General features: G+C 35.0%; 1 protein-coding gene across 2 annotated transcripts in view; it reads right to left on the bottom strand.

The window, feature by feature from the left end:
• LOC138692595 (zwei Ig domain protein zig-8-like) overlaps nucleotides 1–20,347 on the bottom strand; it is a 1,559,187-nt gene that overhangs the window by 861,716 nt on the left and 677,124 nt on the right. The gene's annotated exons all lie outside the window — the stretch shown is intronic.

Genomic DNA, 20,347 nt, shown 5'->3' with positions numbered 1-20,347 from the left:
TTGAGTTTGTAAATTTAATAACCTGACTCGCTATGTACTGCATATTTTTAGTAGAGCCATCAATGTAGCTCAGTCGGCAGACTCGCTGGCCTGCTGGGCCCGGGCTAGGGTTGGATCGCCCGTTTGGTCAGATTGATTGTTTTCTTCCGAGGTTTTCCCCAGCCGTGAGACTGATGCCGGGTGGTCTATGGCGAGTCCTCGGCCTCACTTCACTTGATCTCCGTTCGGTCTGATTACCTGGTTGGGGTTTTTCCGAAGTTTTCCCCAACCATAATGCAAATGCCAGGTAATCTATTGACCAATCCTCGGCCTTAACTCATCTCATTATATCTCGCCAAAAAATTGTAAAAAATTGAAATTGTAAAGAAATTGTAAAATTGAAATTGTAAAGAAATTGTAAAAATTGTAATTGTAATCTTGTAAAATTTTGACTTGTTCCAAATCTTAAAGCTTCATTGCTAATGTAAGATGTATGGAATGTAATAAATGAAATTAAAATGAAAATTAAGTAGGTATTGTTAAAAATATATCAAAACGCGAAATAAAATATATTACTCGATATGGTTATAGCTGCTGATTATTTATGATAGAAAAACTCCATTACCTTCTTTCCTTCTAAAAAGTGGTCAATAAGATTGTCGTTGAACTTCGGTATTCTGAAGACATCCTACGGACACATTCTATGAATAAGGGCATGACTGAAGCAGTCGGTCTTCATTGATTCTTAAAGAACAAGTTTTTGCGCTCAGCTGTTTAAATTTAAGGAACGGCATCCAGATTGTGCTGTTGTCATTCGGCTTCTTTGTATTCCAAATACTTTCAAAGTTGATCTTAAATTTTCATCAAAAATTGCACACTCAGCAACCTAACTAGCATATTGCGTCACACAAAAATTTTTTCGGAAATCATTCCTAATGTAAATTATTAATAGTTCAGTATCAATAAAAAAATTACATTGCAAATCTCTCTATTAAAATGCATTGGAATTTTGTTTTCCTTACTGCTAGCAGGAATTTCAGCAACAATCAGGTAAAGAGAGTCTAAGCTGGTATGGTCCTGATGAGTGCAATGATACTGAGTATTTGTATTCATAAGTTTCGGTTAATGTTTCTGAAATGTTTAGTAGCTGTTCCACGACCTCATCGTAGCTTCTTAGAAATGCACCTTAGAGCGTAGCTAACGAAAGAGAATGAAAGATGAGTTTTCGGTACCTTAAAACTGGAATTTTCAGCCAAAGAAGAGTACCTCTAAGAAGAACAATATAGAATTTAAGAGAAGCCTGTCCGAAGACTATAAAACGTCAAAACTGATCATGGAATAAGCTAAACTCCGCAATGAACAGACTCGACGGAAAACTCCAAACAACGGAAATATAGGACCAAAGAAAATAATATTAGAACCTTTAAGAGCACTGTAAAACCACTGCTTTTGTTGCATCAGAAATGCGAACTTAAACTCATTGAACGCAACAAAAATTCAGGACAACAGAAATAAAGAATAATAAGAATAATAATAAAAAAATTTATAAATACATAATATAATATAAAATAGCAAATGAAGGAATTAGATAACAGTATAACACACAAGATATAATACTGTATCATCATAATCATTGACACCGTCATAGTCATCAAGGTGGACCCAACATCCTTCCCAATTATATATTATCTATGCAAGCCAAGAATCATTATACAGTGGCAAACAGAAAAGATCAAGCACACATTAATGTAGCCTGTAGGTACATTAGGTTTATTTTAATCAAGCCTAATGGTTGATTACATTTCACTGATTTGAATTAACACAATATGTGTAAAAACATCAGTTATAATGATATATTTGCGGGATTATACGGCTTTGGCTTCCAACCAATCGCAGATCAGTCAGTGACGTCATATTGTTTTGGTTTAGTACAGTTCTTGGTTTGAACAGACATTAGGAGCCGTATTCATAGACAACACGCTAGCCCACGCTACAAGCGTTCTAAATTAGCCCTGGTTATAGCCTGGTTACTTTTAAGGGATTCATAGACGCCGATTATTCAGTGGCTACGTTATTCAGTGCAAAATGTTACACGATGCTGGAAATGTTACTCCGCATGTGCAAAGTGGCAGGTGTCATGCTCAGACGCAAATGATTCTGGATCATTTCTGTTTATTTGTGAGGCTATAGGCGATATTAAACTACAATGAACTATTTGTTTTTTCTTCTGTGGTAATAAAATCAAGAAATATACATGAAACTGTGAGGGTAATTCGACTACACAAGAAAAAATGGCCAAAATGTAAGCAGAAATGTTTTAATATGATACGTAATATTTTTAGGTTAGGCCTAGACGTAACTATTATGAAATATTGGATTTCAAAAAATGAATTATTCTAATTCAGTATATATTTATTTACTTTCAGTTGAACAAATAACTAAAAACAACTGGTGGAGGATGCCCTGCTCCCAAAATTGATGACGCAGGCAACAACATAATGTATAGGCCTAATTATATCAGAACAATTGCAAAACTCGGAGAAAACAGTAAGCTAAAAAAATGCTTAATAAAAGGGAGAACCTTTCGATATTAAATTTTCATCACGACATAATGCATAGGCCTAATTATAGCAGTACAATGACAGAACTCAGAAAAAACAGTAGGCCTATGCTAAAAATGCTTAATAAGAGGGAATTATTGAGAAGAACCTTTCGATATTAAATTTTTATCACTACATCTAGCGTAATAACGGATTGTGGTTAGAAATTGTGTCTGAACTGAAATTGGTAACTGCGATAATCTTCGTTTTCATATAGGTTAGAACGCAGCAACACTGTCAATCTCACATTTTCCGTCGTGAATCAGGAAAGTTTCTAAAATTAACATCATGAGAAGTTCTAAATTAATTTTGTTAGGTATATTTTCCTCCTTCGTCTCATTTCACGAATTCGACGAAGAAAAGCGAAATTATAAACTTCATAGCGAGCCATGTTGCAGAGTTAGCACACCTTTTAAACTACCCTACTGGCGGAGGCTAAAATTTAGCCGGCCAAACCCTGATCAGCACGCGGACTATCGCTAACACTGGTTTATGAATACGAAAAACTTTAGTTCGCTAATCACCCACCGGAAGTAGCTATTTAGCCCGCTCTAAGAATGTCTATGAATACGGCCCTAGGAATTTAGAAGTCATCTATCCATCACATCACTATTTCCTACGGGTCTGTATTATAAAATCTGTCGAGCTAATATCATTACATCTATTCACAGTAAGTGCTTATGTCAGTTACTTTTCCGGTCTGCAATCTCTTCACATCATAATTTGAATTTTTTTAACTATTTTCTTATCCTTCTGCTGACCTTATTTCCTCCTAATGAATCTAATCTCAACTGTTTCAAACACCATTTTATCGCTTCGTTAAGAGTGCAGTTTTTCGCTTCCGTGCATAAGCATTGGAGTGGCCATCACCTTATAGAATTTCAGTTTGCTATTCTTCCCCGTTTTGTTCTTCAAGGTCCTGTTTATAGTTCCGCACATATGTCGGAAGTTACATGATTTAGTTTGTAAGTATTTATCTTTGATATATGGTACATCTCAACCCGAGTACTCAAAGTAATTAAACTGTTGTATAGTTTCGTTATGAACTACTATTTTATACCTCACTGTTTTCATTGAGATGTCATACCTCTAGTTTTTTAATGGATATGAATATGTTATAACATAAATTTGCACTGCTTTAATTAACATACATGCAGCTCATTGTAGATCGTCCTCTGGCTATGCCAAAACTACTTGATCGTCAGTGAATAGAAGTTCGTTTATTATTAATTTCCAATTTCAAAGTCTGTTTACAATTGATGTTAAAAATAACGGAAATTAAAAAAAGAAGAACGAACGAAATACTCGTATTTGGCGGGATGCATTAAGAGCAAGTGATATAAATTCAAACAAATCAGAAAAACTAAGGAAGTGGAATCCCAACAGGAAAGAAATGTGCAATGTACCTGATACTAGAAATTATCATTACTTTCACTCTGTATCTCGATACACAATTGAAAGTTCTGTTATTGCATACGGAGTGTCGAAAAGGTTATTTGATTTTGAGGAAGGTGCTTTCTGTCCAACAGCTGAATGTATCAGTAAGCGCAACAGTGATAGCATTAACATTTCAGTGACACAGGAAGATTCTAAGAAACGAGCGAACATAGGGGACTGGATTTTGGTACAATTCCCTGGAAAGAAAACCGTCAAACACTTTGCAGGAAATGTGGTGAATAAATTTGAAAAAGAAAAAGTAATTCAAGTTAAATTCTTAAGATATGATGCAGAAACCTCTAAATTTCATTGGCCAGTGAAGGATGATTAGTCTGTAGTCGAAGAGAAAGAAATTAAAGCAGTACTACCAAAGCCAAGGTTTGATAACAAGCTTAAATATTCTTTCAAGTTTGATTTCAAGAATACAATTTTAGGCTAGGTGATACATAAATTTTGCAAGAAAAGTCATATGTTTTCTATTATTGACAAATAAAGTATAACTCCATACAATATAAGTCATTAGTTTGAACTATATAGTGTGGAGTTATACTTTATATTAGCTTGTTATGTTGCATAGAGGTGTAATTGTATTCTCATTTCATTTATTTTTTGTATGTGGACACAGAAACATACAGAAGATAGAGAATATTATGTTTGTAAATAGGCTACCTTGAAAAGTCGTGCAAGTCACAGCATATTTTGAGGAATAAGCGGTAAAGTAATGTTCAAAATTTAATGTCCTTACCATTGCAATTCAGTTCATCATCGCTGAAGACCTACCCATCTCTCAATTTCCATGCAAATAGAACAGCAGGAATTATGAAATTATAATGAGGAATGTATTCTCCATGTCTTTTGTTGTCGTGTAAATCACACTATGACAAAATGTTATTATTATATTATCTCATATGTGATGTAAATTTTTCAACATACAAATTGTACAACTCTGATATATAATAATTGCATTTGTACAAGATTTTGAACCGTTAAATCATTTCTTGGCATTTTTTTTTTTTGCAAACAAAGTCTACTAAGAGTTTCCATGTCGTGTAAGTCACATGTGAAATTCACCAACGGAATTACTCAACTGCAAAAATTCGACTGCACTACTTTCCATTAGAAGTGAAAATAAATTTGACATCTGCTTATTCTAGCCATGTTAGCTTATTTGAAGTTACTGCTACAAATAAAAAATAATACCGTAATACAATAATAATTTTATTATTATTATTATTATTATTATTATTATTATTTCCAGATATATTTATTTACTCTTGGATACTGACTGTGAATAAAAATCCTTCTGATAATTTCGACGTAATCGCTGAACACAGATGGTTGAAATCAGATATGGAAAGCTAAAACAGAACTTTTCGGTAAATGAGTGCAGAAGATCTACATTTTCATGAAATAGGCGTGTAAAATAACTTTGCTGTAACCTTCCAGTGCTCATTCTGTACAAATATACACTTTGCATAAGGAGAAAATGAAATCACTTTGTACTCTGACAATATTGCAAAAGAGATCGGCTACCAAGAAATCTTCAGAGATTTGACAAACTTCAAAGTACATAAGTACATATTATGTAAATGCTAACGGGTGACCAAACTTGGAAGATGCAAATTTCATTAACTGGATGAAGTTGGCTGTGATGGGCACCTCAACTTAATTGTTTCGAACTAAAGTGCAAGCAGGTCGGAGGTTTTGACCACACGCCGGAGGTCACGGAACAGGGAAACTCTATCATCCTCTGCTTCCCGAGGGTCTCGGTGATCCCACCTAGGGGACAGTTGTTCTGCGATCTCGTTACCGGTCTTATGCGATTCAATTTACAGCTAGAGTATAAGGTTATCATTCAAGTATCAACTAACCAAAATGGTTATTTTCTCTTGTGTTACTCAGTTTGGTTCAAGAATGATCTGCATGTAGGCCTAATATGCAAAGGTATTACTTACATACGTGAACGTTTATAATCTTAAGAATCTCAATTAAGTCTACTTGGGAATATGCCAAATATTTTTCGCTTTCAAAATAATAGTTACAGTTCCTTTAAAATAGATTTGAGAAATTTCCCCTGTCATAACAACATATCACAACATGTCCTTCCTACTATCGCCGACACTTTTATCATCAACATTATTATCATATTAAACATAAACATTACCCCATGATTCCAGTCATCATCAGCACAATTAATGATCTTAAGTAGGTACCATTACCATAACCTATACATCTCATGCATTATGTCCAGATACTCCACCACTCTTCCTACAGATCTGCGCACAAGATCGGATGAGTCTACTTACGAATTATAGGGGAATGCCTTGCCTTGAATTCGGTAGACACACGCCCGACCTTCCTTTCTACTTCTACCCCCTCCACAGTAACGTTGTTCCCGTACTGCGCATCGCTAGTGTCTTCACAAAATCCATGAGCTGCACCACCCCATCAGCAAAATAAATGCCATTTATAAACACCAGGCGGCCGGGTGGCTGAGTTTGTAAAGCAAGTGTCTACACACTGGATGGCCCTGGGTTTAAATTTTTCTGGTTGCAAAAACTTCCAGAACGGCCTCGAGTTTCACTCAGCCTGCTATATAAAATTCAGTAACAGTTCCTTTTTCCAGAAGTTATAGGCCAGTGATTTCAAAGCAAGCCATTTTTCTAACCTTGACGTCGTGTGCGGGCAGCAAGCGTCAAGTATGGAAAGAGGAAGGGTTGTGTCTATGACTAAGCAACCTGTTGGATTAAGGAGACAGTGGTGCACAAACTTGAAACGGAACGTGAAATTTTATGTCGTTATTTTTATATGGCTTCTTTCTGTTTAATATTATCTATATTGTCTGTAAAACAAAAGTACTAACACTGATTTCTTAATATTGCACTTGTGTTTTAAATCTTAATAACATAATATAGAGTTAAGAAGGAATATTCACTTAAATTCCATAATAACATAATATTATACTGTATTAAGTGGATGAAATACATCATCCATAAAGAAAGTGATATTCAAAAAGAAAGGGATTGAGTATGACATGATAAGTTGGAATTTATATTGGTGGTATCATTAGTCTTATAAAAGTAATCAATAAACTAATCAAAACAATATTACAGTACAAAACAAAGCTACCTAGGTACGGTATGTGTTTTAAGTGTAACTAATATTACTTAACAAAACACTTATCGCATTATGCTTTTAAGGTGATATTTGTGAGCAACTTCCTATCATCAGAATATTAAATTATTTTCTCGAAATCTGCTGAAGCTATAGAGCTGACATTTTTACAACACATGGGCACGTATCTTTTGCTTATGATGTAACAGTAGTTGCTTTGTTAATTCATTTCCTTATAAACAATTTCCATGCGAATATTTTCAAAATTTTCAATACCCTATCTTCACTAAATCGTATATACGGTATATTAGATTTACGAAAACATTCTTTAAGGCTACTAAATTAATAGGCCTATACCTGAAAATTTCACTTTTCTATACGAAAAGTTGAGAAAATATTTCTTTTGAATAAAAAAATTAAACTTGTGAAAAATGAGCATTAAAATTAGAACTTACATTATTATAATTCACTTACACTCAGGCAAATCTAGAAATTAACATGGATACAGTTTTAGTAAGTTCTCTTCCCTTTATCTATTGAATCAGTGCTGGCCATCCCTGAATATACTGTAGCTCGACCAAGCGGCGTATACCACCTCTTTCGTCTGTCTCTTTCCTTTCCGCTGTAAAACGCTCAGGATCTCCTGGGGTCTAAAGCGTGCGCTTGGTCCTGTGGGCGTCAATTGGCATACCTGTTATAGGCGGTCGGAGCGTTATAACAACCACATCACCTTGTTAATGAAAGCATGAAACTCTACCTCCAGATATCCCAAGCGCCATTATGGCATATATAGAATATCAAAAAAGTTCGTTTACAACGTTTGAATGATAGAGGAGATAAAAACGAATATTATTTTTATTTGAAAAAATCTGGCAGATGCGCTATTTTTCCAGTAGCTCTCCTAAAATGGTAGGTCGCTTGGCTTCCGTCAGACCACTCACTAGTCAGTTCTGTTTTCGTTGTTTTGCCTGCAATGCATTATAAGGCGAATCATGTACAAACGCAATGAGTGAATTGCTAAGAAAGGTAGGTTTGAAATATGCTAGCGGTATCTTGGCCATCTCGATCACCCGACTTATCTCTATGGATTTCTTTGTGTGGAGATATGAAATGTCTTGTTTGCGAGATGCCGATAAATACGGCAGAAGAGCTGGTTGCTCACGTTGTTGAAGCTGCAGCGATTATTTGACAAACTCCTGACATTTTTGAGCGTAGCCTATCACACAGTCCGTAGTGCGTACAATTATTTGTGCATTTCGTTAAATGGAAGGCAGTTTGAACCACATCTCTGAACAACATTTTTTTTTTTTCACATCATTGCATTCAGCTAAGAGAGTATGAACATAATCTTTTCACATCATTTATTAACTCGTAGCGCCGAAACGACAAGACTGAGAGTTGTATGTCGTATAAAAAGGATGTTTGTTTTTACTTCCTCTATCACCCCTGAAACGACGATAATATCAATTACTGTGTTATTTAGCGTCGATGGCATTCGTGACAGCGTTAGACCGAGGATTCGCCATAGATTACCTGAAATTCACCTTACAGTTGGGAAAAAATATAGAAAATAACCCAACTAGGTATCAGCCCAAGCGGGAATGGAACCCACGCCCCAGTGTTACCCGAATCAACAAGCAAACGCGCTACCGCCTGAGCTACTCAGGTAATAATAATCCCAAGTTACAAAATAATATTTGTAATCATCAATATCATGAAGGAGGAGGTTGAACCCATAGCACTACATCCATCATGGTAAACTACTATGCTAACCTCAGCCTAGGTGCATTCATATTTACACCTCGTGATTGTACCAAGGTTTCCTACTTATCCAGATTTCATGTAGGAAAATCCACATGTCACTGGACCAATCCCCTTCGCACGCCGCCAACCAGTGATAGAATAAATATTTTTTTTGTTTTGATATTTAACGACGCTATATCAACTACTAGGTAATTTAGCATCAATGCATTTGGTGATAGCGAGATGGCGTTGGCGATATGAGGCCTAACATCCGCCTTAAAATTGTTAAAAACCTTGCGGAATAGACACAACTAGATAATCAGCCCAACTGGGAATCGAAACAAAGCACGAGCGCAACTCCGGATCAGCAGGCATCGAATAAATGTTATGAATATGAGAATGAAATGGAGATCGACTTGAATTATGTTAATACCTACCATGAGGAAACGGGAGAATTCTGAGAAAGATCCGAACTGCGAGAATGTCTGCCACGCCTGTCACCATGGATATGCGATGAAAAATGTTATGCCTAACCTGGACTCGAACTTGGACCTCCTCTGTGGCAGACTCATTACCTAGTCCACCCAGCCATCGATCAACATATGTATCCAGCACAGAAATCGAAAGAATATATTAAAAGAAAGAATTTAATATAGGACCTGCGTCATGCAAGACAAATCTGAGCGGTTAAGAAAGTATGACTACACCTGAGAAAAAAAATACAAGAATAGAATCTTCCGAAACATGTTTTGAAAAGAATATCTGAAGGAGGAAAAAAAAGAGAAGTCAATGTGGAAATAAAGAATATAATTATACGAACACTAGAGCAAATATTAAATGGAAATGAACTGGTATGTTTGCTGTCATAGACTAAAATACGTAGCTTGTTTGTCCGATATACAAGACATTTAGTTCTCGTCAATACTGTTTTCTGCAATTAAAATTATGCAAAACTAATTAAAACGCAATTTCACATTACATTAGAGAATGTAACTAGTAATTTTTAATTTATATTCAATGTTCCTTGTGCAGTTTCCAATCTATGCGATAGTGGAATTTAAATAGATTTTAACGAGATTCGGAGTAAATAAAATTGTGAAAGAGAGTGAATAAATTCTGATATGTTAAGGAATACAGATATAATTTAAAAGGAAAGTAATTATTTAAAAGTACGTGTCGAATTATTATTATTATTACTATCATCCTCCTCCTCCTTCTTCTTATTATTACTATTATTATTATTATTTTTTTTTACTGTTGTTACTATTATATAATTATTACTTACTTACAAATGGCTTTTAAGGAACCCGCAGGTTCATTGGCGCCCTCACATAAGCTCGGCATCCGTCCCTATCCTGTGCAAGATTAATCCAGTCTCTATCATCATATCCCACCTCCCTCAAATCAATTTTAATATTATCCTCCCATCTACGTCTCGATCTCCCCAAAGGTCTTCTTCCCTCCGGTCTCCTAACACACTATGTGCATTTCTGGATTCGCCCACACGTGTTACATGCCCTGCCCAAACCAAACGTCTGGATTTAATGTTCCTAATTATGTCAGGTGAAGAATACAATGTGTGCAGTTCTGCGCTGTGTAACTTTCTCCATTCTTCTGTAACTTCATCCCTCTTAGCTCGAAATATTTTCCTAAGCATCTTATTCTCAAAGACCCCTAATCTCTGTTCCTCTTTCAAAGTGAGAGTCCAAGTATCACAACCATACAGAACAACCGGTAATATAACTGTTTTATAAATTCTAACTTTCAGATTTTTTGACAGCATACTAGATGACAAAAGATTCTCAACCGAATAATAACAGGCATTTCCCATATTTATTCTGCTTTTAATTTCCTCCCGAGTGTCATTCATATTTCTTACTGTTGTTCCAAGATATTTGAATTTTTCTATCTCTTCAAAGAATAAATTACTTTTATTATGTTTTTAATTTCTATTATTATTATTACCATTATTATTATTATTGTTATTATCATTATTATTATTACTATTATTATTATTATTATTATTATTATTATTATATCTGTAACATTTATGTGAATTTTTGTCTATGGATTTAATTATATGACAATCCCACCCAAAGTATGCCAATTCGCAATCACTAATGAGTAAAATGGTATTGTCAGTCCTTTAGTTAAAGAAGTTGTTTTAAATGTTATAACAATAATTAAAACTATCTTTCATTTAACTGGTTAAAATTAATATAGATGAATAAGGCCGTGCAACGTTTCTTCGCTCTACCCTTTAAAATGTCCTAAATAATCTGGATAAATCGTCGACAGCTCAGAGAAAAAGGGAATGTTGAAAGTTCTGGAGGAGAATTCTTATGAACAAAGTAACAGGAAGTTGAAGCTGCAGCCGCCACGAGAACACCTCCCCCTCTACGCCCGCTCGCGGAACGTAAGACGTTTCCAGAAGTAATCTCGCCATAACTCTTCATTTATCCTTGTTATGAAGACACCAAAGATTCGTGTTCCCGCTCGCCAGTTTTGCGAGGCCTGTAGTGTTGCTTTCAAAACTACGATAAGGGATTAAAGTTGGACCCTAAATCTGGATTTGTGTTCTACTACAGAGACTTCGATGACTGTATGACACAGACAAGTTTGGAATTGCTCCGGTATAGAAAGGACTTGTGTGCTAACTGAAACCCTCCCTCCTCCAGACCCCGTAAATGTCATTTAGAATTCTATGAACAGCTCTGCCCCTTAATTCTAGTTACTGTCTATTGAAGCAATCTGGGGGATTTTAAAGAGAAAGAGGCTGATGGGTTCACAACGATATATACTTCTACACCGTCAGTAAGACCGTAGGGTACGTTCTATGACGGAGTTCCACAGTTGTTTCATAAAGAGAAAAGAGATTTCGTTAAAACTTTATGGCGTTTCTTTTAACTTGAGGTCGCTGAAATACATTTGGTACAGCGAAAGTTTTCAGATTATCTTACCGAACTGAAAGACTTTAAAAAGTTATATAAAGTTTAAATTACTACTTACGAAGATGAAATTGTATGATTGCAACTATCAACTTCATGTGAGCTTCTACATTCGCGGTGAAGAATTCAGTTCAGCTTTCTGTCTTTTCATTTCGTATTGTTTTATGATATCTTAATTTCCAAACTTAGTGTGAAATTATAGGTATACTAGCTGCAGATGCAATTGGATCATTCCTAATAATTATCACCTTTATCAAAAACGTTTTCTAGGCTAATCCTTTTCCTACAATTACAGATTTTACAAAGTTAGTAATAGGCTGTAAGTGCTGTTTAAGGTAATCTTCAAATCAACTGTGCGCAACTACTCTCTATTACATCTTCGCATTTTCACAGAACTAACCCATTATTTTACCACAGAAAGCTTCAATTTAACCATATTTTCTTCTATAATCAATTTAAGAACCAGCCAACAACAATAATAATTATCTACTTGCGATATCCATGTTGCATTGATTCGCGTAAGTTTACTAATATTGTTAATTTTTATTACTGATATGTGATTACTAGAGCCCGGATGTTTGGCAAAATGCCTTTCTTACTTTATTTTCATAGATATAAATATGATTTGGAGTAAATCAAAGTGATAGGGAAAATTTTTATTTTGCCTATTTTGCCTTTTTGAGGTTTTCTTACTAATAAATGCCTTTTTGTTATTTTAAAGCAATAATTCTTGTTTATATCCAATTTTCTAATTAATTGCAATGTAATGTGTATGAAATTGAAATATTTGAAACAATGACTAACTTAGTTAATAAAAGTAATTTATTTCGGTGCTTAATCTACTAATATAATCGTGCTTTAATACTATAGGTGTAATATGAATAATGATCGACAATCCACAGTTACAAATAAAATATTGTTATGTCTTCAAAATGCAAACAATCAATTTTATAAATTTAAATATTAAGCTTGTTCTCATAGAAGTTGTCACGTAATTTTCAATTGTTTGCTTTCATACTTTCAATTCTTACTGTTACAATTTTGTGCTACACGTGTTTATTATTGCAGGGGAAAGAAATATGAGTGAGGAACAGTCTGTTACTGTCGTGTGACAGAAGGTGTAAGATCGCTTAGCTAGAACGCCTTAATTCAGTAAACCATTGAAAAGTAAACTTCATGCTTACGTTAGTGAATTTGGTGCCCACGTTTTTTCAATCGATGGAACAGTTTTGTTATGTACCTAAAGTTTGTGAAAAGATGGTTAATCACGAAAAAAAAGAGTATTTTCTAATTCAACCTAACTGTGTCAGCTACGAAGTAAATATGAAGGGTTCAGAACCATAGTGGGCCAAGCGTCTTTTAATAAAACCGTAGAAAACTAGGGTTAAAATGAAGTTATTACCATAATTCAATGGAAACATATAGCTAGTAATATAAAGTACAGTATACACATTAAAACTAAATGTTCTATCAATCTTCATTTAACTATGGTATTCACTTAATTTTAACCGTTTTTAATAAATGACGCTTGGTCCACTATGGCTTTGAACACTTCATATGTGAGTTATGATGATGTAATTTAAATTTATTGCTAAAATATATTACGCCTTTTTTAAATTTATAATGCCTTTTTCAAAGATTATTGTATCTTTTTTTTTACGTTTTTATTGCCTTTATGTCTGCGTATTTTAACTGTTATAAATACCTAAACATCCGTGGTCTAGTGATTACAGTTTTTGTTATTTGTCTGTTTATACACAAATCACAAGCGACAGTTGTTGTCACTGTATTAATATAGTCTATAAATGATTCATTTTTTACTCTCAGCTTTTATATTACTTTATGTTGTTAAAATTATTACTTTTGTGCCTGTTTGTTCAAATGTTACAGATTTTTGTCACTGTAGTACTGCATTAATGAACTGTTCAGCTTTTATTCTTAGTATAAGCTTTTTAAAATTTTCAATGATATACTCTAACCTACATGTAGCTATGTAATTGGAGCTTTGCTCTTTCATATCACGTAAATAAATAAGTAAATAAACAAATATACAAATCAAAAGTTCACCTCTGTAACTATTGAATTTATAATGTGATATAATTTTATCTCATTTTAGGAGTGTAGAGGGAGAACGTAACAAATACCTAAATGAATTACACTTCATTTTACAACCGGCAGTAGATAGTGAGTAATTACTTAATGAGTCGTTTAGAAAATACACCGAAAATAAACACTGTACATTTTCGGAAATGACTGATACGCAGTTCATTAATTATTTCAAGAATAAACCTATCGTATGCATCATCATAACATATGGGTTACGAATCCATCATTCTTGTCCTCTGTAACCCACGAAAAGAAATTCTTGGATCACAGTCTGTTCCCGTAAAATACAGGATTAGTTTAAAATGACTAAACATATATGAGAAAATTAACGATTAATTTTTTCTTGCCTATAGGATTGTTTCCCGGACTGCGTGGAGCGTCATTACAGAATTACATCACGCACATGTAGCCAACACTTTTCTGTAAAGGAATGAACATTCTTTAAAAAGACAAGAAAAAATAAACAAATCCATCCTATCACCTTGCGAAGTATTTCCTTTCTCTGTAGGCCTATCAATTTTCAGGGTCCTACTTATTGTGTGTCAAGTGAAGATTTCTCCGCCTCTACAGAATTGACATTTTTCAAGGGTTTCTATCGTAAATAGCAGTTAGATGTTTCTTTACCTGCATGACAAAATATGTTTTTGCCGAAACAAAAAAGGCACTGAACTCTTTGTATTTTCCTGACAATCGCCATTTTAAAATATAATGAAGTAACAGTCTCAGTGGAGACACAACATTATCCTCTCTCACGTGCTCTACCAGCTCTGCTCAGAGAGGGGAAACGCCCTCCGACGTCACAGCTTGGGCAGTTGGAAATGACTGGTCAATGAGATCGTCCTTCCATCTTCATGGACGTCGTCCTATATTTCTCCTTGCTTTAGATTTGTAATATAAGGATATGTTTGTTATTCTATCCTTAACATATTTGTGTATCAGTTCTCTGTATTCTAGGATTTTCTCATGCAAATTGATATCTTTTGAAATTCTCTGCTATAACTCCATTTCTACTACTACAGGGAGCAACATTCTTTCATTATCATCATCATGATCATCATCATTAACATGTTCAACATCATCATCATAACAAGAATATGTTTCTTTACTTTCTGGTACAAAGAAAGTAGCCTGTGTCATATTTTAAACTTTACAGACGACGCCCAGTTCACAACACCTATGTTTCTCAATGCATTCATAATCCATGGGATTCTGTACTGGATTGGTTAAGACAATACTTTCTTAAAACTACTTCAGACACCTTCGACGACAAAATTTCAAGTCTGTGCATTGTCACAATGATCACTATAAGCTTCAATATGTAGCTGTAAATGCAACGAAAAGAGGCTTCATTCCTCCCCTTTTTTTCTGAGACAATTGTTATTAAAGGAGAAGGAAAAATAGTTCATTAATTAAATACCAACTATAGGGTTGTTTCCGACCTTTGATAAGGAATTTGATTGACATCATGTGCGTCAGGAGTCACACCACAGCTGAACTCTGGCGCGAGATGACAGACTAGTAGTGAGTGATCTCATAGTCAGAGTGCACGGCGACTCACATTAGAAATTCCCAAGAAAATCGAGCCTTTTTGAGAAGGGTACATTACGACCCTTTCCGATGTAAAGTACAGTTAAGTGAAAATAAAAGAAGCCTGCAATAAAGGAGGCTTCGTTATTCCAAGAAAGGTATCTTCTGGGTACTTAATAAGATTGGTAAAGCTCGAATGGAATTAATTTGTATCATCTTGTGGAATTCGGCGATTTGTGACAGGGGGTGGATTTGCTTGCTTTTTCCACCCTGGAATTAATCCCAATCGAGCTTGGCCAGTCTTATTTTGTACACACAAGATGCCTTTCTTGGAAATAATGAAACCACGTTTTTTGTAGGCTCCTATGATTTTCATGTAACTATACTCGGCATCGTAAAGGGTTGTTATGTACTCTTCCCAAAATGGCTCGATTTTCTTGGGCATTGCTACTGTGATACACCGCGCACTCTGATTATGAAATCACTCACTAGTGGTCTGTCACCTCTCGCCGCAATTCATCTGTTGGTGTGATTCCTGACGCACATGAAGTCATTAAAATTCTTTATCAGTGATCGGGAAAACCCTGTATAAAACAAACATAATAAACTTAAAATAACTTTTGCCGTCTATTGTGATTGCTCTTGTGTCATGTTGACCACATTAACAAAATTTTATACCGCTATTTATGAAGATATAATTAAGTTGTTCAACTGTCTTCGTTTATAAGACGTACAGTATAGGCTACTAGAAGAAGGAGAAAGGGCACAAGATGTCACCCCGTTGAAGCAAGGACAACGTGAAGACAACTTGTTCCTCAGAGGTACGTTGTAACTCCTAGAGCGAAGAGTGGAAGAAAGAGGAAGACTAAAGAATAAAAGAGCATTGTAGCATCTTAGGTATGTGGAACTTGGCACAGTAATTCCCCTGGGGGTAACTTCAAGTTGCCCTGCGTGAGATGTTATCAGTGCCAAGCTCTTGAAAGAGACGAAGCAGCAGCAAAGCAGGAGACACCAGCTCTTCTGCATGCAACCTGTTTCTCTGCTCCTCGATTGTTTGAATCTCTCCGCCTCTTACCCAACTTCCTCCTAATAAGAGTAATAACCGTAATAGAGAATAATGTTTAAAAGCAGATACGCAGTAAAATGAAATTTAATCTTCGCTACTGTCATTTACCTCTGGGCTATAAACAGAAGACTTGTGTTTTATAAATCTTAATGCAATATCATCAGACTTCAAAAGAGTGCTGAAGTTATCTTAACATAGCCGTAACATTAATCATCATTTCATTTATGTATCAAAAAGTGTTGCTTGTTTCATCTTTGTGTAGCGTTCTTTTTTACTGTTTGCATTTCATCTTTTTGCAAAAGACTGGCTTATAAATAACACAGGACTGACGGCTACGAAGACTTTAAGTATATATTCAAGTAAATTATCCATTAATGTCTTAGTTTCGACACAAAAAATGCAGGTGACATAAAGTGTGTCTGTACCACACGGAAGTGCAAGCTAATAGAATAAGAGTGTATAATGTAGTATTTAAGTTCAACCCTGGACCATAAGACAGTATAAGTTAATGTAGTAAGTATGTAGAATGTTATAATATAACATTTATGACAGGGATGCAGAACTGGAGAAGAGAGGGATGGAAGCATAGGGAAAGAGTTTGATCCCCGTCCACAAGCCTCCGGCCTTGAATTACGTATCTGTGACGTCGCAAGCACACTGAATATATATTTCCTCTTCCCCTGCCATATCCAATGACGTGTGGTGGAGAAATGAAGGGAAGAGTCACGTGTTCCGGCTTGTGACGTGTGCCAAAATTGTATCACAGTTTTGTATCCCTGATTTAGGATTCTTATTGCATACAACTAAAACAACCCTTAAAATGTAACCTTCTGATAAACTATCCACTTATTACCACCCGGAAGACAAAGAATATGCGTTGTATTCAGGGAATGAGACAACCTTTCAGACAGACCCAGACTATTTCCTACTTAGATGTCGCCCATTGAGAATGCTCTTTTTTACCATTTAAGGAATTACTGAGGATAGGAAATTTAATATAAGCTACACTGAAAAATACAGTATGAGCACAGTCTAGTATATACAGTCAGGAAGCTCAATGCGTAGGGAATATGCATCCATAGATAGTTGCTAACCACTAGGATCGCTACTATCGCCTCATCACAGACAATACGAAATAGTACCGGCACAGTCTATTGTTCCTAGTACCCTCAACTCAAGCTTCGTGACTGTATTTACTAGACTGTGGTATGAGACCGAAACGAGGAATTCTCCGTGCAATAATGGTTACATGATTTACCAAAACCAAATTGTGTATCGCATGATAATAAGGGCATCTTCATTCGTCTGCCTGCGTTCCATTAGTGGTATTGTTAAATTTAAGTTAAAAAAGAGGCATCTGTATCTAGAATATAAAACAATGCACAGAACAAGACTATACTCAGTAAATTGAAGACAGACGTTGAGCGCCACACTACGCCTTCGACATCTTTGCCTTGAACATCTTTAACTAAAGACGGAAGAAAAGACTTAAGATAATCAACGTTTAGTCTTATGTTCTCTATGGAAAACTTAAGGTCGGCCTTCGAGTACAGCATTACTGCTTTATCGTGTGTTTCCGTCAAGATAGAAGCCAACTTGGAGAAGATGGGTGTTTGAGTTTTCAGAGATTATCCTCAACACTAAGCTCCTTCAGGCGTTCATGTGCCTTCCGTTTCCGAGCCTGTCCTAGCCTGCCGCGCTCCCTTGTCTTTGTCTCTTTATTTCCTGTGACGTCACACTAATGAGATCCTGGGAGAAGGCAGCCATACGCAGGAAGATGACGGAGACAACGGCGCCCGTTTCCTGGGTGCTGCTCTGCATGCACGCACACCACAGCTTTACTTCAAATTGTTTTCTCTCCTTTTTATTTCGCGTGCATTTTCTCGAATGAGATGTTTTACACCGAGAAAGGGTCCACGTTTTGCACTAGCAAAATCTATAGAAGATAATATGAAATTTTAAGAAAACTTTAAGTAAGGGTCAAATAACTATGAATGTTGGTGGTTATAGGGCCCTTTAGGTATTTCAGAAAATACGAATATAAATATACAACATATATATCCACACTCTGAATTGAAGGTTTTCCAGCATAAGAGGAAGAAAATACGTTAACATTTTCTGTAATGTACTATAATGTAGGACATCATGCGAGTAAGTCTGGACTTTATTACAACCTCGATATAAGAAGTGCATGTTAATGTGGAATTTGAATATTTTATCACATATTTTATATTTCGTCCACAATGCATGTCCGGCAAAGTATCTTATTTAACGGGGTAATGTGTCAAATTTCTATTTTATGCATTTTTTAAGCTATAAAATTAGATTTTTTGTACACAAGTAATAAAATATGTGAGTTTCATCATCCTCAGTTAGAAAGTTTTTGGGTTATAGTAGAGCGTCTCATTTAGGCACAGTGAAAACGTAAACAAAGTGAAGGTAACGCGTAGTGGGAGGACGATTCGTACAATAAACACGGGAGACACACAAGATTTTAGTTATAACATTTATGGCGGAGTATTAATTGAAATTATATTTTTCGAAAACACACAAAATAAAAGAACACAAATTATCGTACATATTTTAACATGGAAGCAATTGTAACGTTCAATTAATTCAATATAAGAAATCAAATTTTGCTACTTATATGATATTACTTTCAAGCAGCATTTTTACGGTCATGAATTTCATTCTGTGTGTGACTAACACAATATCACCGACTTCTGTGACCGAATTAACAAAACTAACAGTATATTGGACGAAGTAACAACACTATTTCCTACACATATTTATTCCTTCTCAAAGTTCAACTTATTCAGGTAGAGCACAGAAGACGGTGATATTATATTATTCATACAGAGAATGAAATTCATGACCGTAAATACTATATAAGTAGCAAAATTTGATTTGTTATATTCAATTATTTGAATATTACGTTTGCTACTTTGTTAAAATGTGTATATGATGACGTTATGCAATTTATGTTCTTTTACTGTGTGTTTTTGGAAAACTAATTTCAATTAATGCACCGCCGTAAATATTGCAACTAAAACTTTGTGCATCCCTCGTGTTTATCGTACGGTTCGTCCTCCCCTCATACGTTACCCGCTTTTTCTTTACGTTTTCACTGTGCCTAAAAGAGACGCTCTACTGTATATAAATTAGAAGATATTCCATTGAGTCTGATTTTTATTACAATATTTACGTTAATAGCACAGAATCTGGAATTTTACATTTAAATTCAGCAATAGAGAAAAAAATTACATTTACTCACTTTTAAAAATTCGTTTTTTAGGATTAAGTTAGTATATTTTATTCTTAACCATAGTATGTAGAACATGCAGCTTAACCCTGCTGTTCTGTTCGGGTCTATATGACCCGAAGTGAATATTGTTTTCTTAATATTATCTTGAAATAGTGAGATATGCTTATGAGACTCAGTGACTTTGTCTAACAATGCAATATGCATTTGTGATTTAAAAATAATTTAAATTTTTCAAATAGTTTTGTCATAATCTGTAATTGTTACTTATGTAATGTTCGGGTCAATATGACCCAACATAAGCTTTTATTATTTTCTGATGTGGTATTAACATTTTTCAAGAATTTGTATTATGCTTTTATTATAATGAGTAGAAATTAAATTATTGCCAACAATCAGATACACTAATTTACAACAATGGACTGGTTTCCTGTTGTTTTTCTCAATGAATTCCTTCTAAACTGTTACATTTTATCTGGATAAATATTTCAATGTTGTTTCTCAGTCTGACTTCAGACACCATGACGGAAAGACCACTGAGTAATACTCAGTTAGTATCAATTGT

The sequence above is a fragment of the Periplaneta americana genome, chromosome 17 (assembly GCF_040183065.1).
Source record: "Periplaneta americana isolate PAMFEO1 chromosome 17, P.americana_PAMFEO1_priV1, whole genome shotgun sequence".
Taxonomy (NCBI): domain Eukaryota; kingdom Metazoa; phylum Arthropoda; class Insecta; order Blattodea; family Blattidae; genus Periplaneta; species Periplaneta americana.
This window is presented reverse-complemented; position numbering and strand designations above follow the sequence as displayed.